The 25,196-nt window shown below is 39.5% G+C and overlaps 1 long non-coding RNA gene across 1 annotated transcript in view; it reads left to right on the forward strand.

Annotated features, from left to right (window-relative positions):
• The first annotated feature begins 5,148 nt into the window (after window positions 1-5,148).
• Window positions 5,149-25,196, forward strand: part of LOC148054602 (uncharacterized) — a 40,960-nt gene continuing 20,912 nt past the window's right edge. The window contains exons 1-4 of the long non-coding RNA XR_015706353.1: window positions 5,149-5,243; window positions 5,485-5,533; window positions 6,155-6,397; window positions 16,723-16,959. This is a non-coding gene — a long non-coding RNA (uncharacterized LOC148054602). The remainder of the gene's footprint in view (window positions 5,244-5,484; window positions 5,534-6,154; window positions 6,398-16,722; window positions 16,960-25,196) is intronic.

The following is a 25,196-nucleotide window of genomic DNA, read 5'->3' on the forward strand; positions in this document are numbered from 1 at the left end:
ATAAATAGCTGCTTCTAATCCATTGCTTTGTTTGGAGTTCAAGACCTCTTTACTCTGATCCTAGTTTGAGTATGACTAATTGAGTAGAAGGGGATTCCTACTCTTCCCTAGCTGACAATGTGCCTGGGTAGTTTCAGATACACCTCTGAGAGTTTTATTCTTTGCAGCACTACTTGAAATATAAAGCACTTGTGTGCCAATATTCTCCATGCTTACATCTTGTCAACAAATTTTAGACCCATGTCTGCTTCTATTGCCGTCAATAATAGAAACTTCATTGGTTTTATTGAGAGGAGAATTGAGTCTTCTCACTGGAGTCACCTAATTCACTTTTTTTTTTTCCCTCCCTATTTTATTTAAAAAAAATGTTTTAATACCTGCAATTCTCTGCCTGTTCCAAAGTGGCTTCAGTTTCTGCCAGTCTGATGCTGGTGCCTAATCATAGATATACTTACCCTTCCACTTCAGATTTGTCTAGTAAGTGTCTTGCAGCATCTACCATACCCGTTCCTACAGGACCAGGCTCTGCAGAGATGTCAGTTACGGCTTTGTTTTAAGAGATGGTGGCATTACAGCTGGCCAATAAAATACAAAGACAGTCCAAGACTCTCTCAGGTAAGTATCCTAACCATCAGACTACAACATCATGCCTCCTTGTCCCAGCAAATCTTAAATCACTTACTGTCCACCAGTAAAGCTTTAAAATGAGATATGGAAGACTTTTTTTCTCCTACTCCAAAACTGCCTTCGTTGCTGGTAGGTATTACACATTCTGGTGAAATTGCATGTTTTATTCTGAATGAGGACAAAGTGAGGTGGTCCCCTTCCTAGCTTAGCTTTCTAGCCTTTAGGCCTTAATAGAAAAGATGGGATTATTCACACTTTTTACGAGTAGGTATATAGGATTGGTAGTTGCTTTTTTGAAAAAAGGGACTTACATCAAGTATTCACAGTCCAAAGCCATTCTTCTAACTCAGTGGAGAGGCATTCCTGAAGTCTTAAGCTCTTGATTTTCAAACTCCACTGAAGAGTGTAATTTCAGGTTGTGGCCCTGCTCACAACTAGGTAATGGGAAATGGTAGTTCCTCACTAAACCTATAGGTGCATCAAAATCAGAATAGCCTCTCTGGTGCATTCTACGTGCTTAACTTAGGACTCCAGCTACTACTCCTGCATGGAGTTCCTAACCTGGGGAAGCCAGGCATTTCTGCACTCTACCTTGTGCTGACAGTGCACAACTCCCCAACAAAATGTCTTGCAACCACATTTTCATTTCGATTGCCAGAAGTATATTGCTCAGTGCAACTGTCGTGCTCTTCACAAAGTTATCCATACTTTTCTAATAATTGCATGGCTGTTATATTGTCTTGTACTTAACAGATTTCCTACAGTAGTCACCAAAATGCTCTGTTCCTCGTTAAGATACTGTAAGTCTGGCTGTCAGAAAAGCACAATTTTTTGTATTCTAACAATATACTGCATGTACTCAAAAAAAGTTCAGCTGTTCAGTAAACAGAACACCTTTCTTTTCTCCCTCTTGTTCTCATCATGATCCCTCTGTGGCCAAAACAAGTCTGGATCCTGTATGCCCTATGGGTTTTGTACAGCTAACTGCAGCCTTTAAACCTCTTTTTGGATCTGCTGTTCTAAAGAGAAGAAAGGAAGAATGCTTGAAGTTGCCTCTGTGCTCCCTTTACTTGCTAACGTTTAAGCTGGAGAAGTGCTGTATAGAGTGATCCTGCTTGTCATTACTTCATGGTAGTGAGAGTTAGGTAAATAAAGTTTATGTGCTTTAGTTAGACCAGATTCCCTTTGGTACAAGGAGAAATCCTTGCAATACTCTGTTAATATTTGCTTCTGGAATGACAAACTGAATTAGATCCTGTTCTTCATGTTGATCAAAGTGTAGCTAGCAGTGATTTTTACTGTGCTAAAACTTGAAGGAGTCTAAGCATACTCATGGTAAAGGTTCCCATCTAGTCACCTCAGTCTAGTTCTTTCAGTTTGTGTAGGTCCCTCATTTGAACCGGTAGAATTGCTTTCTTTGACGCCATTGCTATCAAAGTCCTTTGGTAGCCAATGTTTTATCACCCATTACAAATGTATGAACTGGATCAGGTACCCTGAGGACATTATTCCAGAGCCATACTGAAGCGTGCAAAAGAGCTCATGTGAAGCTACCCATCAATCTTTCTGTTTTTTTCCCAAAGCCCTACATATTTCACATAGTGAAATCTGGCTGTGCTACCAATGGGTGTTTTACTTAAAATAAACAAAGCCAACTGGACCATCCTGTAGGCAAATTCTGTTCAAAACGAAATGAGCAAAAGGCAAAGGCCACCCAAATTTATTCTGGGCACCATAGGAAGATGCCTTGAGATTGCTAAAATGTACCTCACTTAGGACTGACAGCAAAAAGTTCAAGAAACAGCAGGGAAGTTATTGAAAACTAGCCACCTTAGACTTTGTGGTGACTGATACAAGGGCCCTGCAGAACTGGGCTGCTCTGTGACACCTCAAAACCTCATTCTCCTTTCTATCCCAGTATCTGACATAGAAGAAACTCCAAAACATGAGCACCATATACCTACTAACATTTGGAAAACTCCTGAGTTTGGCTTAGTGAAGTACACACGCATGAATACACAGTAAAATATGTATGCATTTCAAAGAACTTCAGTTATGGCTCAGCAATTTCATGTATATATACACACACACACATATACATATATAAATCTGATAAAATTCAAGGCAGTTTTCCTTCTAAAACTTCAAGGAGCCATATCTTTGAACATCAAACTATACAGCTCCTTCCCTATTTCCCTACAGGGAAAATGAAATCTGTTGGTTAGATGAGTGAGTGCTATGGGGCCACCTCGTGTCTGTGAATTTAATAGAGGCTACTCTGCCAGTGTAAGACCTTTAACTTCTCTTAAAATCCACAGGCAAAACCTTTCTCTTTGATTCACAGGCTTTGATTCAAAACCTTTTAGCTAGCAAAATCCAGACGTGGCATGCAATAAATAACACAAGAGACGTTTAATTTTTTCAAGACCCTTTCATTTCATGCAAATACATTTTTGAAAACCTCCTTTTCATTATTTTTTTTTTAAGAGCCAAGATTGAAGATCACTTCCTTACTAAAAGTTTTGAAAAATAAATTGTGTGAAATGTAAATAAGTTTGACACTTTTATACATTTCAGACATCTTAAGAAAAAGTAAAACATTAAAATATTTGAGAGGTGAATCTGCTCACAGTACAGATCTAGCTAGCCAGAAATCCCCATTAACTCAGAAGTGAACTTTCAGGTGTGTCACCGGTGGGAATGGCAGCAGCAGATGGCTTTCTAGTTGCAGAGGGGAACTGATGTTGTCTAAATCAATGCTGTTACAGCACTTTGTGCAAAATATTGTGCCCCAGATGGAAGAAAAACCTTACAGGATGGGAGCAGCTGGCCATTTCTCTGAGGAATGTAGCTAGGCAGAAAATATTGACAGATTAGTTGCGCTGAGAGTTTCTAAGAGGTAGGATTGCAGCATAGAACTTAGATATCAAATTGACCTTTAGTGCTGAGTCAGAAAGTACTGTGCAAAGCTGAGATCCTACAAAACAAAGCCAAACTTGCATGTTTCCTCAAAAAAAAAAAAAAAAAGACGACCATGTTTGGATATTCACACAGGAAAATTAGCATGTATTAGTGTTTGTCAAAGTACTCAAACATGGCACCTCATAAGAACCATATTAAGATCAGTTACATGCATATTTACAGTGTGAAATCATATGCTTTACCTCTTGCATTCGAAAAGAAATTGTTGAAATTCAGATTTAGAATTTTGTAATTTGCTGATCTTTTCTATAAGCATTATTATCTCTTACTTTTCTGAAGCAAGGCTGCTGTAACAGAAAGTTCCTTGTACTGGAACCTATATTCACAAAAGAACATAAATAATTACCATGGTGTCATTCTGATGAATGGTATGCTTCTTCACAGCTTTTTTTTTTTTTTTTTTTTTTTTTGCTGAGTATACTATTCTATAGACACCTGTGAAGCAAGACCATAATAAATTACTTTTATTGTGTACACACTGCAGCATTGACCCTTGCGGTACCTTGACGTTATTTATTGCTGCATCCAAAGAAAAGAGTAGCAGAATGAGTTTATTTAAAAATCAAACTAAATATACATGCTTTGGGTCTATAGTCCTGGAATTAGGCTCCTGTACATTACATTAGACTTGGGAGGGTTTTGTGAATACACAGTTGTATGGTCTGGATCCTCAGCTATAGTAGGATATTCAGCTATGTCAAATTACTTACAAATATATACATGAAGAAGCATTTTTGGTATTCAGCAATCTATATGAAAATGGTCATAGGAACAGCTATGCTAGATTATGCCTGGTTTTGACTGTATAAAGAAAAATGTTGGGAAGTTTTTTGTGACTTCCTGCTTAAAAACATTCTAGTTTCCTTGAAGACTTGGGTCCTTAAGTCACAGTCCATTTACGCTGGAATATAAAATTAACATATTAGGACTGTAAAGTCAAACATTCGCCATTTCAAATATTCACAGAAAATGTTATAATTCAGATGGTCAGTGCAGCTGTTTCACTCACATACATGCAAGCATTCATTTTTACATGCCCTTTCATTATAAGTTATAATTTCATCAGGATGTTCTTTCACTTAGCATGTAGAAGAGACAGCTCTGACTGCATGAGCGGTTGTTCAGTATTTGGGATTCTCCCTGTACTTTAGTATGTGGCCCCTTGCCTAATTCTCTACCCTGTGCTGAAGACAATGATTCACTGTCATATGAGTCCTTCCAGCATCTCATCACCAGCACCTGAATGTTTCTTGAGGTGTGAAGTCAAACAGGCTTATCTCCTTAATCAGAAGGAAAATCAAGGCTGAAAGTCACTGAGATTAGAGCATCCACTCAGCTGAGGTAATTAACTTGAGTTGTCTTGCATTTCACTTCAAAGTGGTCAGTGTGATATAGGACTGAATAACTTAAAACTGCAGGTGACTTTACTTACAGCTGAGAGTGTTTAGCAGCATTGCTAGTTTGACTAATGGGATTAAGTCAGACACTCATATAATGAGGAAAGAGTAGTAGCTCCTTGTAAAACAGTAAGCTTAACTTATTTGTCTGGTATCATGCAGGGTAGGGGGAGAGAGAAAGAAAAGAACATATAAATCTTGTTCCTAGAGGCTAAAATTAGGTGCCTGAAGCAAGAGGTGAGAGATTTGTCCAGCTTTCTTGTATTACCTAAGTGTGTTTATTCCCCACTCATCAGTCCCATGGAAGCAGAACCAGTCTTCAAGAAGTTACAGCTCCTCTCATCTTAAATGCATATAAAAGATCTGAGTTCCAGAGGCACAAGCAATTGTGCCCAATTTGTTATTTCCTAAACTTACAAGGTCTGACTCCTCAACGTTATTTATATTTTTTAATATGGTTTTGTATGTTGCTTTGTAGAATGAAACCCAAAGTATCTCTTGGTGTTCTACAAGCTCTGGATCATGCTGTAAGTATTGTTGGACTAGATGATTGTTGTAGGTTCCTTCTAACTGAGGTGTTCTGCTCTATATGTTACTGCCATAAGTGTTCCTGTTCAAATCAAGCCAAAGTAGGTTTGTGTTTGTGAAAGATTAAGCTAGATTCAGACAGGGTTTGAGTTATTCAGATAGGTTTGGGCTATAAGGGGACAGTACAGTCCTTGTGCCAAAGGTGAAAGAAAATAAGTAAGAGTAACTGCATACAACTGATGTTTTATTATTTACCTTTTGTGGATTATTTATCTTCTTAGTGATTACTAGCTTAGTCAACAAACTTCTTGTGAACATTTTAACAGAAATGGCTACCTGGAGAACTATAATTAGTGAGAGAATATTGCTCTTACTGTGCCTGTGCAAAAATGCATTGCATGATTGTTTTTCCAAGAACTGGGTTTTAGTGTGATTTATAAAGTTTAAAAAAAGCATGTAAATTTACTTTAGGTCCTTTACTGCCCCCCCCCCCCCTTTCCCCAATAAGACAATTATGTTAATCAGTCACAAATTCATATCTATGGTATCAAAATGCTATGTTGAAGTTTCTATAAGAATGTCGTTCAGACCTTACTTACTTTCTTCCTTTTCACCCCCAGAACCACAGTCGCAACCTACCACCACCTCAGCCATATACTATACGCTGCTCCCCGGGACAAGAAGTGTTGTCACACTTGGAAGATTAAAAAGCTGTATCTCTATAGCAACTCTCAAAACCTAAAAATAATAAACTAAGAAATTTTGACCAAGAACAACTTGCCAAAGGGTTGGATTAGAGGAAGGCTGCCTTCATGGTGCTGGATGACTAAGATGCCTGCAAAGCAAAGGCATGCAGTTTGCAGGTGAGCTTGTTCCTGCTCTCAGCTCAGCTTTCTACTTCTCTGGGAAGAATCTTCTTTGGAAATGCTCATCACCAAATATTCTAGTAGGTAATGAATTAAGGTAGCGTTTGGCTTAGCTTGCCTTTCACTTGACACACAGATAAACACAAAGGAATTTTTAAAAACACATTAGAAATCTGGGTTTTGGAAAATATTGCAGTGTCTGTAAAAACAAATGAAGCAGTATTGTGACAATAAAGCATTTGCTTTTAGCTGAACAAGTACTGCCCTCTGTAAAATCTGATTCTGCACAGACAGACTAATGAAAATTCAAGGGCATGTGCTGTTACACTGCCTGAGTTTTTGCAGATTTCTGCAATTCATAAAGTATAAGACAAACATGACATGTACTGATGTCTCTTGATGCTAGGTTAACCTAGTGTTTTAACTGGAGCTGGATATGTCGTGGTGGTTTGATAGGTTATTTGGAAACAAGGCTCAGGCTCTTTGTCTGCATGCTTTATTCCTATACAGGAGGAATTCTCCAACTGTGTTTGGGCCAATGGGATTCTTTCATGCATAAACCTAAGATCGTGCTCAACAGGTTGCAAGAATGTACCTTAATGAGCAATCTGTCAAGTGAGTCTGCCCTTCTTTCATCTTTTTCCTAAGAGTGATGCCTGTGCAATAAAATGTAGTGAAAATTTAAGCTTGCCATTAAATTCAACAGATGCAAGTTAGTAATAACAAATGAGAGTTTTAAGCTGAAAGTAGCTATTTTATATACCTGTTCTTTTGCTCATAATCATATACCAAGAACTAGAAAACAATCCCATTATTTTTTTTTAACAATGAAACCTTCCTAAGACTCAGTAATTTAGGGATAAAAGATGGAATAACGGGACAGAAATATGTGTTTTGGATAGAAGTAAAAACACCAGGAGTCTGTGTATGTGCTGAGATCAGGAGAGGGTTCAGAAAAGCTGAATAATCATTCGAATTTGGATAAAATTTCCAGTAAGACTACATTACCCAATGACAAAGAAAAACAAGCTGCTCCATTTGCCACCTGTCAGATTATTCATTTTAGCTTGGCAAACCTGAGTGATATGTTATGGGACCTGTTACATTCAGATGATACTCCTCTTGCAGAGGAGCAAGAAAGATTGCCCTACATTCGAATGGCAGGGTCTGTAATGTGGAGCAGACATACCTGAGCCTTTGGAGACAACAGAGACTCTTCTTAGGAGCTTGCAGAGAGCAGTGTGGAGTCTGTTGCAAGCCAGGAAATTGACAAAAGTTGCTCAGCTGAGGAGAGGACCTGTTCTACACCGGGCAATGGGAAGGCTATATTTTAGTCTGTCTCACTGGCAGAGCAAAGTGGTCTCTCTTTAAAGGCTCAGCATGTACTTCAGTCTTGTATCTTCTATGAGGAGACCTTGCTGTGCCATTCAAAGCCTCTCTGTGTCTCTGGACATGCTCACTTCCAGGCAAAGGTAAGACCTATGCTGCCAAGGCTCTTGGGCCAGGACCCACATGGGGAAAGTGACTCAGACACTGTAAGGGATATGGAAGAGTCTGAAGTGTGGAGTAAGTGAAAGGAAAGGGGAGAAAGATAGATACAGGGAAGAGGATGATGCACAGGCAGCTCACTGTATTTCAGGAGTTGAGGAAGGAAAAAGAAGAGTCTCCCTTTCAAGCAGAAGACGAGGAGAGTCACCCATTTCTATAGGCAGATAAATGTAACATTTGAATCTAGTTTTGATATTGTACCTTTAGCTTCCCCTTGAAGGTACAAAAATAGGAAGGCTACTTAAAAAAATAAGTCTCCTAACACACTTTTACCCCTCAATTTTAAGATGCTTACTTTCCAAGCTTTTCCTCTTTATTGGTGTATGGTTTTTAAACGCTTGGGGTTATCAGTACTGGCCTAAAAATATGAAGGGAGAGTGGATCTCAATGAAAAGGGGCCAGAGGGAAAGAAGTTGAAGATAATTGCTCGAAGTACACAAGAATTTATGCCAAGGTAGAGTTTATTTTTCTTTAAGTAAAAACTTTAAACTGATATTTAAATAATACGTGATCGTATTAGGTCATACATTACAGGCAGCTGGCATTCTGCATCTAAGAGGAATGAAGGGTTAGATGAATTAAGGAGTTGCATTCATAACTTGCATCCACAGTGAGATTTCCCAAATAGATTGTAACTGATGTTCTTGTTTATTTTTTGTCAAGGTCTATAGCAAACCCCGTGTTACCCATTTCTCAGCACTTGCAACAAGGCTGTTTTCTGAACACAGTTCTCCTTTTTCTAGATATGAAAACGTAAATAGAGAGACCTGGATGAATTTCATGCTCCTGTGAACTCTAATCTTTTAGTCTCCACTTCCATAGTAAAAAGCAAAGCTTCTAGGATTTATTTAAATTTTATGCAGCTAGAATATCGCAGTTGCTGATGGAAGAAAAAGCTGTTAGGATTGTGTATTTTGGTACTGCTAGATGTCAAAGCATTTAAAGGTTTCTTATTGTATAGGCTGCAGAATGCAGCAAGCCAGTCTCTTCTTGAACTAATTGTCTTTTCATTAAAATGTTAATATGTATTACCAGTAAAATATTTTTTTAAAAATTAATACAAATAACTTAAAGGTTTATAACTTGGTACTGGGAAAGAGGACAACTAATAACTCCTCACCTTTAGTTGTCTAGGTTCCAGACTCTATGAATACTTCCTGCTAGAGCCTGTCCTTCAGTGCCTTGGCCTTACTTGAATAGACCTAGCAAATATATGCCACATGTAAGGACATGAACAAAAGAGAATAAAAATAAAATTGGCAGAATGCTTTTTACTGTTAAATGCTTGAAAAAGCCATTGAACTACAGGTGGAGTGATGACCAGACAAAGAATTAAAGAGCTCTGTTCCCTCCTGGGCTCTCGCAAAATACCTGGGTTTGTACTTGGGACTGTAGATCAGTGAGGGGAAAAATAACGGGGAGGACGTGGGAGTCAGACTATTTCATACTGCCTGCAGTGCTGGAGACTTAAGTGGATTTTAGCTCCAGCATAGGAGAAGAGTAAATGGCTTCTAGAGACCCTCTTAGGCAGTGATTTTGCTCTCTCTGTGAGATATTAAGGATGTGAGTAAGAACAACTCCATTAGGCTGTGCATTAAGCATTTTCAGGGAGGATGTTTGTAATGATTGTTCTCCTGGGCTTTTTCTACAGTGGGGATTTTTAATGAAGTCACAATCTTTAATGTAGATACAAATTATTGTTGTAAATTAAATCTTTTTCCCATGCAGTATGCTCAAACTCTCCCTAGTCACTCTTCTATGGTATATCCATAGCAGGGATTTGCAGTGCTTCTATCACATCTTGTGTAGCTGAACAGACTATCAAAAAATTCCATCCTGTCAATCCCACCGCTAATAAAGTGGACATCCGTAACAGTCTACTGTGTTGTACTAACATGAAAAGACTCATGAAGGGCTCTCAATCAAGTTGAAGTCATCTGACAGATAAACACAGTCTGAGTCGATCAGCTGAAGACCAAGGCTTTTGTTACTGACATAGATCCTTCTGTGTGCAAGCAGAGGAAAAGGTTTTCTTGTTATTTTCTTTTAAGTGTTTCCAAAACTGCTACTTCAACTCTCTCCTTCCATAGGAAGCAGTCTCAAAATCCTTAGGTAAGAAGACTCTGCCCCCCCCTGCCCCCCGCCCCAGTTTTTGAACCCTTTGGCTGTTCTGCCCAGTGCCCTGCAATGAGATCTGGTGAGACAACACCTTGTCCTTAATATCATATTTTGCCTTGAGATGGCCAGCATGATCTCTATCATCTGTTCATGATTTGCTCTCTGTCCTGATCTTGGTGCATCCCGTGGGCAGAGGAGGACAAGCTGCAATGGTGGAGGCTGGTGCTGCTCTTTCCCACAGAACTGGGAAATGCACTTGTGGAATTGCCTCTCTGCAATAAGCTCTTCAGTTCTTATTGAATCCGGCAAAAATTGGAAGGAGACTGAATCACAAAATGGATACTTGAGGTCATTGTTTACACTTCCCGTCTTCAGGAAACTAATTTAGCCAGCTAAATTAGGTAGCTAGTTCCTTTGTGCTCTATCTGTACTTAATGGAGACAGAGAAAAAAAATCTTACCGAGAATGAGTCACAGACCAGAGTTATGATTCTACTACAAATTACTCTTGAGTTGATCCTTGCTGTCTCCATTTATTACAGAAACTTATGGAGACCAGCCATCTAACTCAGGTAACTGAGGCTAGGCAGTGAGAATATGCCCTTCTGCCGTATGCCATACGGTCTGGTGTGTGTCTCTTCTGTGACTGAACCCAAAACTCTGTCCTGGGATGTGCATGTGTAGTCTTGACATGAACCATAGGAAATTACTCGCATGTCAGCAGGTGCAATGTGGCCAAGGTACACAATAATAACACTTTTCTATTTGTTTCTTAAAGATATGCATAAATGGCACTTAGATCTTTAGTAGAGGAAACATAAATTGCTGTCTTTATTTTTTACCAAAAGTTTGCATAAATTTCAGTTTTTGACCAGTCTACATGTGAAACAATAACAACCATGGAAAATCTGGCTTTCCCTTGAGTATGTATCCAAATGGGAAGCACCTAAAGGATAATTCCCTTTCCATAAAAGGGAAAGGATAGAGTGATTGCCGAGATCGAAAAGAAATTAGCCTCTTCAAATCCCTGTTAACATAACATGGTAAAGTTGCTCTTTGTATCTGGTTAGGTGTTAGTCTACCAGCTAACACCAGTATTTCAAAGCTGAGCAAGGAGATGTTAAGCTCAAAAGCTTGAACTGGGGCATATATAGATAGTTTAAGGCTAAAAGCTGCTTTTCTGCTTAACCCAAACTTTTTTAAAAGTCCCACGTATGCACTTTCAGTTTTATGCTGTGTGCAAATGTCAAATATGCTTAGCTGGAACAGAATTTCTTGAAAGTAATTATTGTCATCCCATTTGGCTAAATATAGCTATATATGTACCAGAAATATGCAAGACTAAAAAATGCTGATATAGACTTATGAGAATTTTTTTTTATTTAAAGCCTAGTACTGTTGGTCTGTTATTGTGATTTTTGTTGCCATGTTACCTATATGTCACCTATTCCCAAAATGTGTCTTTCCAGTGGAAAGAAATACAAAGGTTTATCCAGAACAAATTATTTCAAAGAAGGAAACTAAATTTAGAAATGAGGTGTCTAAACCCCTTTAACTGCTTAGAAGGGTCGGCGAATATAGAGAACATTTTCTGGAGTAGGTACTCCTAGGAAGTATTTCAGGTCAGGTTTGTAAGCAAGCTGAGCAGGCAGCACGGCAAGCTCTGATCCCAGGCATGGTCCTCCTCCTGTTGTAGCCTCCCTCCCTGCATTGCAGAGCTTTTGATTAGCCTCCTGGGACAAACCCAGAGCTGTTACTGGGGGAGTTTTACCCCAGGAGACAAGGGGTGTCCTGCCTTGCCTGGTCCAGCTATGACCAGCAGTGACCGGTCTTCCCTAGCATGTTGAGGCCTTTCAGAACATTACTCTGTTAGAGAGGTTCAGTGGGATGGTCTGGGAAGGGGTTTTAGGAGCTTCCAGCAAGCTGGGCACCCACAGCCAGGCTTAAGCTTTTGGAGGAAAGCAGCAGGGTGTGTGACTCATGTGGCCACAGTCTCCCTGCTGTGGCCTCGGTGGAGGAGAGGAGCTGGCTGGGTCCTGATGGTGGCTAAACATCAGGCCCAGCTAATCTGTTGGGCTTTCTGCCTCCTGCTCTGAACGGGGGCAGGTGAGGTGGGAGAGCATCTCAGGTGGTAATGTAGCAATGAAACTTGTCACCCAAGTCTCTTGGACTCAGCTTTGTTTTGTTGTAGTATGATGTTCCATGTGGGGGCTTTCTCCCCATGTCTACACTTCTTTTTAATGTACAATCTTTTATGCAGATGCATTTGGCCCATCCTGCAGCAGCCTCATGCAAGGTGGCTGTGTCTTGTTATCCTTTACCATCATGACTCATGGAGGGTTTTGCACTGAGAAGGTGTTAGGTGCATAAACACACGTGTATCTTTGCAAATCCTCCCGTGCGCGTTGGTGCCTTTTTCCGCCCCCTCCCCGAGGGAGTTCGGTTCCCTACGGAACAGCCTGGCTGGAGCAGCAGCCACATGCACCACGTGAAGAGACGGCAGTTTGTGCTCCACCTCGGCTGCAGGAAGGGAAAGGTGTGCCTGATTGCTAGGATCAGGACTAGCTGGAGAAGTGAGAGAGGAAAGGGGAGGCGGGGGGGGGGAAGCTTTAAATGGCAAGACTGAGCTTATAGCATGTGGCCAGCATGTGCCATACAGGCTTCAGGAGGCAGCAGGAGCACGCACAAGAGGCTCTGGCTGGGCAGCAGCAGAGACGAGAAGAGGTGTTGCAGGATGGGGGATTCCCGGACAGCAGCAAACAGGAGAGGTCTGCAGGTGCACAGGACACGACTGACGGTTCACTGTCACCCTGCAGCAAACTCAGCCTGGAGCCCAGGTAGGTCGAATGCATGGACTGTGTAGAGTATAAATTATTTTTTTATTTTTTTCATCTCTCTCAGATAGTTTTGGCTCATGATGTTATGGGGCAGAGGCAAGAGTTTACCGAGTTATGTGGTTACTGTATGGCATTACTGCATTTGTGGGGTAGGGGGAATATTAGGGGATTGGTTTTGAGGATTACTGCTTCAGGAGGAGGTACAAAATTTTAGGTTTTCAGGAAGAATTTTTGGGCATGGTGGCATCTGTGACAGAACAAGCCTGGGGGCAATCCAGGCACAGCAGAGAGAAAACTTGGAGATGGAAATCAATCACTTCACAGAAAACTGCAGAGGGAAAAGAAAACATCTGTAACAGTCAAGGGAGTGCATAAAAGGTGGTTGTCTGATAGGAAAACCTGAGGGACCAGGGTAGCCAGGTTTGCATCCATTTTCAAGCTTTAAGATTTACTCCTCAGGGCATTGCATCTGCAAAGCTCTGAGGGACTATCAAGCCCCTTTCAGTCCTCTTCACTGGGAGAAACAGTTCCATGATATAAAATTTAATTTCCATGTTGCTAATAAAGGGTGCATGTGCTTGTTTTTCTGCAAAGCGTAGTTGTATCTAAGCACCTGGGAATGGCATTAAGCTTCTTGCGGCAGGAACATTGTCTGCAGATACATAGGTGTCCCTGTGTTTCCAGCCACAAATTCGGTTAGGCTGCTAAGCAGTCTCCTTCAGCATGTCTCAACAACCCTTTCCCTGCCTTGCTGTCGAGAAGCTATGTTGAGAGCTAGATACTGCTTTCCTTCACTGTTAGAACTTTGAAACTCTTGGCACGACTTAAAAAAACATGTAAATGCTGCAGAAGTTTCTTTTTTGGATACTTTCTTCTGTTTCAGCTGTTGGTTTGCTGTCAGCTGGTAAAGCAAAGCAGGCAGAAACAGCCTGTGCATGTATTGTGCAGACAAGTGCATCTGTCTACTGCTGCAGGGTTAGCCGGTGTTCCTTGCCTTTTGCAATGATCCATGGTGTTGCGCTCTACCTTGAAACATATGTTTTTGAACTCTGACAACTTTTTAAAGTGACTTTTGTTTTTTTTAAGTGAAACAACTTCAGGGCCTTTTTTTTTTTTCCCTTGGAAAAAAAAAAAGCTTTCTGCATCTTCACTATGGAAACTACTGTTATGGCTTTGCAATTTAATAATTTAAAACTATTACATTCACTTTCTGAGTGTCTCAGCTTCTCATACGCACACACTCTTCTGCTTTCATGGGTATGTGTGTTTATATATATTCATATCTAGGTACACGTATATGTATCATCAATATATATGTATTTCTGTATGTATTACTTTTTAGACAATTATTTTAATGTGGCTACAAGAAGTGGTTATGGTGAAAGCTGTTATTAACCGATGGGACTAATGAGATTAAACAAAGTAAAAAACTTGGAGAGCTTGCCTTCACTCAAGAGTCCTGAGTAGTTTTATTTATAAACTTTTTATAGTCTAGCTTAGTTTTTTCAGTCTCAGAGTCTGCATGGTATATGCTTACAGCTGCAGTGTATGCTCCCTCGCAGACAAAACTCAAAGTGAAGCTGGAGGTTTTAGTATAGGCAAAATGGCCTTGCACTGGTGAACAGATAAGACAACAAATAGTCTCTTTGATGTGATGTATTTGTGTTGGTTTTTTTTTTTCCCAGAAACGATCAATTCCATGTACTTTCAGGTGAGTTTATGGAATGATTCTTTATTGGTAAAAGTGAAAATCAATGTCTACTGGAAAAGATACTGGAGAAAGGAGTGACTGCAAGCGTATGTAAAAAATCTGAACATAAAGTAGGATGCTAGAAGTGCTTATGGATTTTTCATTATTATATCAACAGTTAAAAACAACCATAAATTTCATATCCTATATACACACAGCTACATATTAATGCTCTCATTTTCCTGAGCATTATGATAGAGCAGTCAGGCACTATGGGGTAACTGTAGTCTTTAGTTAGTGGGTATCTGTATACAAAGAAATCCAAATTACAACTAGGAAAGCTGAGTAAAAAGCTGTGTCCTTTAAGGTACAGCCAAAGCTACGTGTTGCTAATCCATGTTCAGTATTATCGATAGGCTCAAATGTGTTTTATATTTGCAAGAGAAACATAATAATGTATTGGCAGCTAACTCCCTAGAAAATCCATCAGTTTTATGTTTCAAAAAAAGCATGAACCAAAGTTTTGTATAAAGAAAAGGATGAAAGTAGGGAGGATGGGGACTTGTTAAACATGATGTCTACTGCAATACTGGCTAGTATTGAACAACATTTTACTACAGTTACGTATGTATCTCTCTGTCTAGTGGGTAGCTCAAATAACTCTTGGTGAACACACATTTATTTAAAGGGGTTTATTTCCTAACTCCTAGAGGCTCCTCTTCTGAAAGATCTGATGAACGATTTCTGTTCTGTTGTTCCCTTTTAAGGGATTTACATTTAGACAACTGCCACTCTTCATGTGCATTTGTTTGATGGTTAGTTACAGTACCTGAGAGAATTGTGTTTAGAGCAACTAAATGTAATATTGTATTAGATACTCTCATATTGCTCTTGCAGAAGTTATGAGCCGGTAGTATGGCTTACCAGCTCCTCTCAGGCAAGCTCTACTGTTAAATACTTTGTTTTCTGTAGAATTCATTACATGATCATGTCTGAAGTCTGAGTTGTTGCATCATATTTCAGTGCTTGATGCAGCAGCACTTGTGGTCTCAAGTGAGTGTTACCATAATTGCCTGAGGGTGCTTGTAGGACCATGACAGATTTGAAGCATTTGTCCGCATTTGAGAGTCCAATTTTGTGGATGGGACATTTTGTATTCAGATGCTGCCAGTCTTGCAAATACCACAAACCTGAGAGTTGAAAAGTAAGATAATACTTACAGGAGAGACATATAGAAGTCCCTTTATTTTGCAGTTATAGGTAATCAACACTCCAAAGGTATTGTCTGTCTTTTTTTTTCCTGTGGTTTTGGGGGAGGCAGTGGAGGTGATACCACTTGCAGCAGAATGGTCTCTACAGGGCAGCTCTCCTCCACAGTCTTGTGGCATACTGTCATAATAAGCCCTATTGTTTTGTGTCACAATGTCATATACTGTTGGGCTATTAGGAAGATGGAACATAGGTCTTCAGAAAGTGCGAAAATATTTAAAGAATACAAAATAAAGAGTAATTTAAAGAGAGTGAAATAGATTGAAAAAATTCCAAGCCATTGATTGATGGACAAGAGAATTGCTGAGGACTACAGCAAAAGAAGAGTTGCATTGGGGTAGAGCCTGTGCATCTAACAGCAGAGCAGGATCTGAAGTGGCAGTTGAGTGGCTGTGCCTCCCGCTTCCCAATTTCCACTGAGCTCTGAACCTCACAGGGGTCAGAACAATGGCAGCAAGATGCTGATTTAAAAAAAAAAAAAATCAACACTGGCTTTCCAGTCTCGCTGACAAACCTTCAGGTTGTAATGTGTGAGTGGGGCCCTGCAGAAATTTGGGTATAAGCAAGACCACAACAAATTGTACGTTTGCATTGGAATTATGATGACTTATTTCATGTTAAATGTTGTCTTGTTCTGTGCAAGGAGAACACATACTGTAAGTATACTTTCAGTGTTACACCAGGATTTAACAGCATTACTGATAGTGGACCAGAATAAAATATGGCATTGCCTTTCAAGGGGCAGGCTAACTTAATGATCAAAACAGGAATTGATACTACCTTATCATAGCTTCCTTCTCCAAAATTATAAGCTGCTACAATACAAGGGCGCAGGTTTTAACTCCTGATGTTTGTTGTCAGGTTCTGATGCTGTTGGCCATCTTGCGATAGGACTGCTTCGTTGGAAAAATCCATATGTGTATGGGAACCCTCACCTCCCTCTCACCTGCTCTGAAGATGCCTGTGTTCCTGTATTTCAATGTTTTGCTACACAAAATGACTTCTCATATCCATTATCTTGCCCAGCTTCACTTTCTATCACTCCAGTGCCTTCTTACAGCAGTAGTAGTCAAGAAACTTTGAGTCAAGACTCTACAGGTAAGTGATTTTCTTTTTTACATGCCAGAGCTTAGTTTAATCAGTTGTTTTAGATCTCAAGTTAAATAGCTGTTTCTGCTGCCAGACTGCTTTGACTGTTCCTAAGGAAGGATTAGACCACAGAAACTTCACGAAAGAATTTGTTTATGCCAAGTAATCCTTATTCAAACAATTTGCCTCATGGTTTAAAAAGTATTAGAAACAAAGAGCATCATGTTGTCAGCCAAAATAATATAATTAGTATATGTTTGCTTTAAAACTGGTAGACCAGCTGTGTGATGAGGGTGGATCCATGGTAGCATATGAAGCCATTTGAGGACAGTATTCTCTCTTCTGTGCCTGTCAAAACTTTGCATGATGGAGGATACCTTGATATGTCCGTCATGTATCCAAAATGCTACAAGCACCTGGCTAATCACAAAATAGGATGTACAAGGAGCATCCGATTACATCCATGGGAACTCACTTGTGCTCCCACCCTGTTAAAAGGCTTATGTCTATCAGAAGCTATCAGAGACAGCAGCATGCTGATCAGTGATGAGGTGCTTCCAGACTGGGGTTTGGAGGTGTCTCGGAGTCTACAGGAAAGGTGACAGCTGAGAAAGGGTTGTAGTGTTAGGACAAATCACTTGACCCATAGTCTGCTCTCATTTGTATCTGAGAGTTTTTGATCATGATGGTGATAGGAAGTGGGTCATGAGCTCAGTGAATTTTTCTGGCTGGTGGATGAGGCCCTGATGTACATGCTTGCTATCTGAACCCCTGTAAAAGGGTTTTAATTCATGCTGCCTTTTTTGTGTTGCTAAGTGGGAGGAATTGTTCTGCCTGGGTGCCAGGTAGCAGAAAGGTATATATGGAGAGCGGGGTCTTAGTGCATCCAGTATTGAAAGGGGTAATGCTAGAAAAGGGCTGGTCTAAATACCTAGTACTGACCTAGTTCTTAAAATGTCTGTAGTAATTGCTGACAACAGTGGCTGAATGTAATCTGTAATAAAAATTATAATATAAATATGTATATTACTGTTGTTTGTATTACTGCTTTTTTCATTGTAAGTATTGTAGTACATTAATGTAATTTAGTGTAACTGATGTAGTCATTACTGCACATTGCCAAAAAATAATGGACCTGAAACTCTGTGGTGGTGCTGAAATCCAGACAAAACTGATTTGTCCGTTCCTAGAACCTTCTGGTCTAATGGCTCATCCTCCAGAGCTGGCTGGCTGCTCATGGCAGCCGAAAATCCCAGGCTCCAGCACTTCAAGTACCATTCCTAGTGCCTGCTCTGATGGTGACACTTGCAAAGCAGGAGTGTTAGGACACATGCTAAACAATTCATGCAAGGTTAAATGTTGTGACTTTCATTTGTCTTTTTTTTTTTTTTTTTTCCTTCTGATTAAGAGCAGTGTAAATCTGCACCTCCTGTTCACAATGCAGCGTTGTTTGTTTGAACTCTGTGACTATATTCTGGAAGCTGAATTTGTATCATAGTTTATTTTGCCACCTAATTTACTGATAGAAATACTGTATCGGCTGTGAGATACTTAATATTTTCCCCATATGAGGTGTGACAACTCTGGTTTTAATTGCGAAGTCGTTTTGGGACAGTGAGGTGGCAAGTGAGCCTTACTGTAAGGTTCACAGGCACCTGCCACTTGAGGTGATGTTGTGGAGAAGCGGAGAAATGTTAATTAAAATAAAATGGTAGTAGTGTAATAAAACTTGATAAGGAGCTGCTGGCAATGCAGAACTATTTCTGAGTTCTAAAGTACGGATGCATATAGACAAAGGTGCCAGTATGATATGATATATTAGCAAGTCAAATACAAATGCCCTAATTTTGATCTTAATTTAAGAAGCTACAGGGTCTTTGAAAAGTTCACAGTGCGATGTTTATGGAAGTATTGCACTGAAGAGCAGCATAGCAGCATGGTGACAGGTCAGCACAGAAGTAATGTCCATTTCCAACAGGGCTGGCAGATGCTGGTGCAAATCATGACTCATAGCACAAGAAGAGACAATCTTCATCCTGAGGAGTTAATGTCTTAATTTCTATATCCAATGAAACAATTGATAATCTATGGGATTATCTTAAATCTAAATGTCTCCCGCAGCAGAGGGAGAGGGTACTGCATGTGAGCAGGGTGAAGTGTTTCATATATACTCATTAGAAGTGTTTTGCCCTATGGCATAGGGATAGAAGGGTGTTGTGTCAGCAGCTTCTCTGTGTGACTGGATGTCGTGTCTGCAACACCAGTGATAATCCATATCACTGGGCCTTATTATAATGCTTGTAATGCAAAGATTCCTCAAGTTTTTTAAACTTAATCACGGCAAGAAAGTCCCTGAAAATTGATAGAGAAGCTTGTTTGCACTGAAGATAACAGCTGTTCAGCAGCATACAGCACATCTGTGGAAGCTCAGGCAAGAGTGCTGCATCAGCTGAAATGGGGAAATTTTTGAAAAGACAGAGGGTAACTCAGAGATTAAGATATACCCTACCTCATTAATCAAAGTTATGTGCAGGCTCATTTGTGTCCAAGGCTACTTGATCAGCTCATTTACAGAACCTGATATGCAAAAGAATACCATACTTCTCTCTTGTGAATTTACATCAAACTCTCTATAACATTTTAATAACAAATTCTTAAAAAACAAACTATGCTAAACTACCAGTATATAATGCATACAATACATACATTGTGGTTTCAAAATAATTCTTTTTTTAACTACTGATGGTGGGGAAAATTCTGGCTGCTTCTTCCCGAGCAGGGCATGTTTGGGGCCTTGTAATAAGCTGTGCTTGGGGATGTCTGAGATGAATTTCAATGTTCAGAGCAACAAGACAGTGATGCAGAAAATAAGGTGTCGACACAATAAAACTCCATGTATTAGGATACACAGTATGAAAGACATAGAACTGCAGCTAATAGTATTTGGGGAGCAGGTCTTAGTGGGTGCTTTGCATCCTACTTGAAACATTGGTCTCAATTTAGTGCTTTTGTTGCTTCACAGCATTCTGCAATGCTAGATAATTTACAGAGTAATGTCAAATTTTGTCCTTGGATATAGGAGTATAGTTGACATCAGAATCAATCAATTTCATGTACTCTGGAAAGGAATTCTTGAACTTCTGATATTACTTGTGATTTCAAATAATGTTTTTTGAGAGGACTGCACTGGTTAATAAAAACTATGCTTCTGCTGAGAATGGGACAAAACATGAGGAATTATTCTGTACTGATTTCCTAACCTGGAAATCTTATGAGGGAGTACCAGAGAGGAATGTAGTTTTGATAACTATTTCATAACTACATATCAGTTTTTGAACTGAGTCCTGAAGAGTTCCTGTTGATTAACTTTGTCTCTTCTTATGATCATTATCCAATGCTTAATTACAACGAACAATATATTCCAGAATATCCGGAAGACTTTGCTAGACAGCATCAGCTGGATTGAGAGGAATAGATTTGCACTAGGTAGAAATGCGTCAGGACCTGAACAATACCTGCCAAGTTTGTGTCATCTGCAAATTTTAAAGAAACAAAAAACTATCATATTTCATTAAAATATTTAATATAACAAGACCTCTGTGTATTCTTGAAATGAATTCCCATTTTTACCAATAATAACCTGAATCTTTTCTTTTGATCACTTCTGACCTGAAATTAGTGCACCTTCATCTAGACTGTATTTCTGTTGTTTGTTCGTTACAGGGACCTGTCCCCTTATATGCTAGATCAGCTGTTTTGAAAGCAATTATATTGATTTTCCATGAATTGTTCTTGACAATTCTGTTGGCTCTTTGTTATCATCTTGTTTTCTTCAAGGTGCTTACAGACTGCTTGATTTATTGCTTGCTTACTAATTTGTCACCATCTCTTTTCAAATATCGATGTTAGGCTGACTGGGCCATAATTACCTAAAGCACTTTATTTGCCCTTCTCCACTGTTATGGGACCTTATTCCGTCCTTACTTGGATGGATTCTTCCTTAAAATGTATTTCGGTTCCTAAATCACAGCAAGGCAACTGAAATGTGAAGTAGGCACCTATGTGTCTTTTCTGAGTCTGTGCCTGATCCCTGGTGTGTGAATGTATGGAACAGAGATATTTCAGGAGAACTTGTACGCCCAGCAGAGACAGGGAAAATGCAGAGGACTCGAGTGAGCTGGACCTTCTTCAGGGATGCATGTGGGTCTGTCTTATAGTTGGTCAGAAACACACTTCTGGAAAAAATAGCATTCGTACAATTGTGGTACACAACTTTTTGCAAACATAAGAAAATATGAAAGAGTGTTCCAGCTTCATTGCTCAAATCTGTTGAAAGCTTGGCTACAGCTCGAGTCACGTGTTTTGTTTACGTAAATTCCCAGGACCTCTCCATTTTATTTTGCTGGTACAATCATAGCATCAAACCTTTTCCCTTTGTTTCTACACTGTGAGATATTGTCACCTGCTGCGAATGCTATATAGACAAAAATCAAATTAATTTGTTATGTATTTCTTGATTTGTATGTAAGTGCATACTTAAATGCATATTTAAATCGATTCTTTGATTCTGCAGCATCCATATATTTTTTTGACAGAGCTGTCTTGTCTCATGCAGCTTTTAATGCCTGTTTTAAATCACACAATAACATTAAAAAGCTATATAAAGAAATAAATTGTGACATTGACTACTTTTTAGTATGGTGTAGGACTCCAGTTAAATTTATTTGATAAGCTAGATGCAAAGGAACTGAGTGCAACAGATCTAACGTTAGCTGAATTCTGTAAAAGGAACAGTATTGGCCTGCCTAGGAAGTTATTTGTTCACCTGGAGAAAAATGAGACTTAGAAGAATTATAATGTGAATAAGGACATGATAAAGGGAGACTTGACAACAGTCTTGGGAGGGGGAGTACTAAACGGAAGGTAGATTAATAGTGGAGTTTTCCCAGTACTGGTTTGGAAACAAGGTTAATATTTTTATGGATGACTTCTGCCTGGAAAGGGGGAGTGCATTGATGAGATGTGCTGATGAGTCTAAGCTGGGAGACATATTCACTACAGAGGAGAATCTGAATGTCAGGTGGGAAGAAATGAATGGCTTTTGGGAACAGAAAAAGGGAAAAGTGGTGAAATACAATCGCACAGGTTTCAAGACTGTGCATAACAGGATTTTTTTTTTCTCCTGTGGGCTGGGAGTCCTCAGCTGGAAATGATAGAGGAAGATAAATCCAGCTACTAATCAGAAGTGTGATGCAGCTGTGAAAAAACAAATGGAAGCCTGAGGTGTCTCAGGTGAAATATTTGCCACAGAGGGAGAGATTAAAGTTGTTTACCCAAATTGACTGCTTATTTTGAAAAAAGATAGAGATGTACTGGGGCTTAAGCAGAGAAGAACTACCAGAATGATATGGGAGAGGAGAGCTCATCTTATAAGTGGAGAATAAAAAAGTTTGCTGTGTTTAGACTAGCAAAACAAAAGCTATTTAAAAAAAGAAAAACCAAGACAGTAGGTTTCAGTTTCTGTTTATTTAATAATTTAATTTTTATAAAGGTTGAGAAATAGCTGGTTCTGCAGAACAGACATCTGATCTGTTCGCTTATCCTGATCAGCAGCCTTCAGAGTCTGAAGAAACTGCTAAGCGACCCTGGTGATGCAACTGCTGGTGTTAGCACTTAGAGTTAACGGGTTCCAGTTGCAAATCTTAATTTGAAGGGCTCATAAACTGCCTAACTCCTGGGACTGCATACAAAAGTGAGAGCCACAAGATGGTGCTGATGCTCCTTACCATGGTTGAAAGCATTATCAAAGATGCAGAGCAACGTGCAGTGGCCTGGGTGCAACCAGACAAAATTTCCATGGATCTTGCTGCATATTAACCTGTAAAAAAGTAATAAAGTCAGTGGCTCAGTTTGGTCTACAGTTTGTAGTTATGCATTGATTTTTGTTAAGGAGTCCTAATACACGCCCTGTATATTGGAGGGAAAGAGGGAGGTGAAGACAAAGAAGGGAATTGGAAACGTGATGGTTGTTTCTGAGGTTGTACCCTCTTTTTGCTTGGCTTTTAGCTACAAAGGGATTGATGAAATTACAAAACTAAGAAGTAGAAACAAAACACATCTGTGTTATCTCTGATTAGAATCTTCACTTGAATTTCCATGCTCTTTAACTGCCAGGGGCAAAATCTGCCGTACCTACAGTGTTGCTGACTGCTTGTGCTTCTCTGCCTGTTTTCTTTTTATGCTTGCATGGAGGCAGGGACCATTTTGGGAGGTTTGTTTGGTATTCTTTGTACAGTGTCTTAAAAGGGAGTGGAATAGAGAGAGGTTTCTGCAGTTTATTAGTGTCTAATAGAGAGCTCCTAGTGAGGTTTATAAAGAGGAAAAATATCATTTGCAAAAATGTTACTTGGAGCTCTGAAGTCAGCTGAACCCAAGAAACAATGCAGCCCAGCTGACAACTGCATAGACTTATCTCAGTGCCCTGACTGCCAACAGCCTGCCTCTGCTCCTGGCCTGTACTGTCTGCTAACGCAGGCACGGTGTCTCTGTTTATTAAACAGTGTGGCCATGAAGAGGAGAGGTTTATCTCTCTCAATTCTTTCGTTCAGCCACCAGCAGAATCTCCCAATGTTATGAATGGCAACTGCTGACTACTTTTATCAAAATTAGTGGGGATTGCAGTTTGTTACAGAATGCCTCTCCTGCAGTGCTGTGTCATCTTTTGCTCCTGAGATGCAGCGTATGCATTTTTCCCCTGAATAAAATGAGACTAAATGTGTTTAAGTCTAAACCTGAAATGGCTAAAAAGCATACTGCATTCAATAAGTGTGATGAATTAGGATCTTAAAAAGAATATTAAGTATTTTGGTAACATTAGTGTCCTTGCTGACTCTTGGGACAGAGTGCCATTAAGTCTATACTTCCAAAGATTTAAATACATGTACTGAAGCAATTTCAAGGCTCTGGCTACCAATAGGATTACTTTTATGATTCAAAGAGTTGAATATTGTTTACTCAAAATTCTGGCTTACATTAAGTGCACAGATCATTCTAAAAACTCATGTTTAAAAGGAAGGAAATAAAAATTGTGAAACTTCTGTAGCTGTCTGACCTTATCATAGGATCAAGCCTAGAAGCTGCTGAGCTGCCTGATTCTGATCCAGCAAAGCAATTAAGTATATGCTTAATTTTGGACTTGAGAGTTGTGCCATTGAAATCAATTTATCTGATTCTCTAATGGTTCTTACCACTTACTAATGAGAAACCAAAATTTGCCTAAGCTGGTAGTCCCTGTTACAACGTGTATTTAGAAATGCTAACCAGCACTGATCATGCTTTGTTGGTTGAAGGCATTTAACACTGGCAAAGCTAACACGTGCCTCCTGTAGTGCTGTATCAGTGTGCTTCAATCTTGTCTTTAGAGAGCGTCTTTAGAGCTGGAAGTGCATTTACTCTCCAGCATTCTCTTTCTGCTAACATCTTTTTTTTGAAATTAAATACAAGGCCTGGCCTTTCTTTTTATCTAGAATGTAGATATTGGCCCTTTTTGCTGATCTGATGTTGGCACGTCATTGCACAAATTTAAACTGGAATCTGATGCTATCACCATTTGCTCATTGCTGGTGCACATGAAATTAAACTCAGGAAGGTCTGTAATACACAGCCTCCTTCTGAAATTGCTACTTAGCTAACACAGACTTGGATTTATAAGTTTTCATTCTTTTTGGTTGCCTTATTCTTTCTTGAATACATTTCTGCAGTGTCCATTGACCCCAGCTGGTGCAACAAGAATTGATTTGAATGTCAGATTTCATGGAGACCCCTTTTCTCTGGGCAATAATCTGGTTTTGTGTGCTAGCCAGTTAATACAGAAAAGGGTTAGGATGGAGTTCTGGTCAGTAACAGAACTGCTTTTTACATAAGGATGTGTCTCTGTACCACTTTTCCAATTGCAGCCTTCTAGTGCTAGAGAATCATTAAGACTTTCAGTGCAAGAAGGAAATGTTTAATTAGCTCTTTAAATCTAACATGGGTTTACTGATGCTGTGCAAAACAGCAATCTGTTTCATTCGTCTGTCAATGACATGCCTTTCTTTGTGAACACTGTACCTATCTTGCATATTTTATAACCAAAATACTAATGTCTAGTAAAAGATAAGCATAAAATTATTACTTAATATCTTCTTGTTAACTTTACGGAATCAAAATAGGACATTTCCCAACTTTATCTTCAGAGAAATTAAGTG

This window comes from Nipponia nippon, unplaced genomic scaffold, assembly GCF_047370975.1.
Source record: "Nipponia nippon isolate SJK-2023a ecotype South Korea unplaced genomic scaffold, ASM4737097v1 scaffold_3, whole genome shotgun sequence".
Classification (NCBI taxonomy): domain Eukaryota; kingdom Metazoa; phylum Chordata; class Aves; order Pelecaniformes; family Threskiornithidae; genus Nipponia; species Nipponia nippon.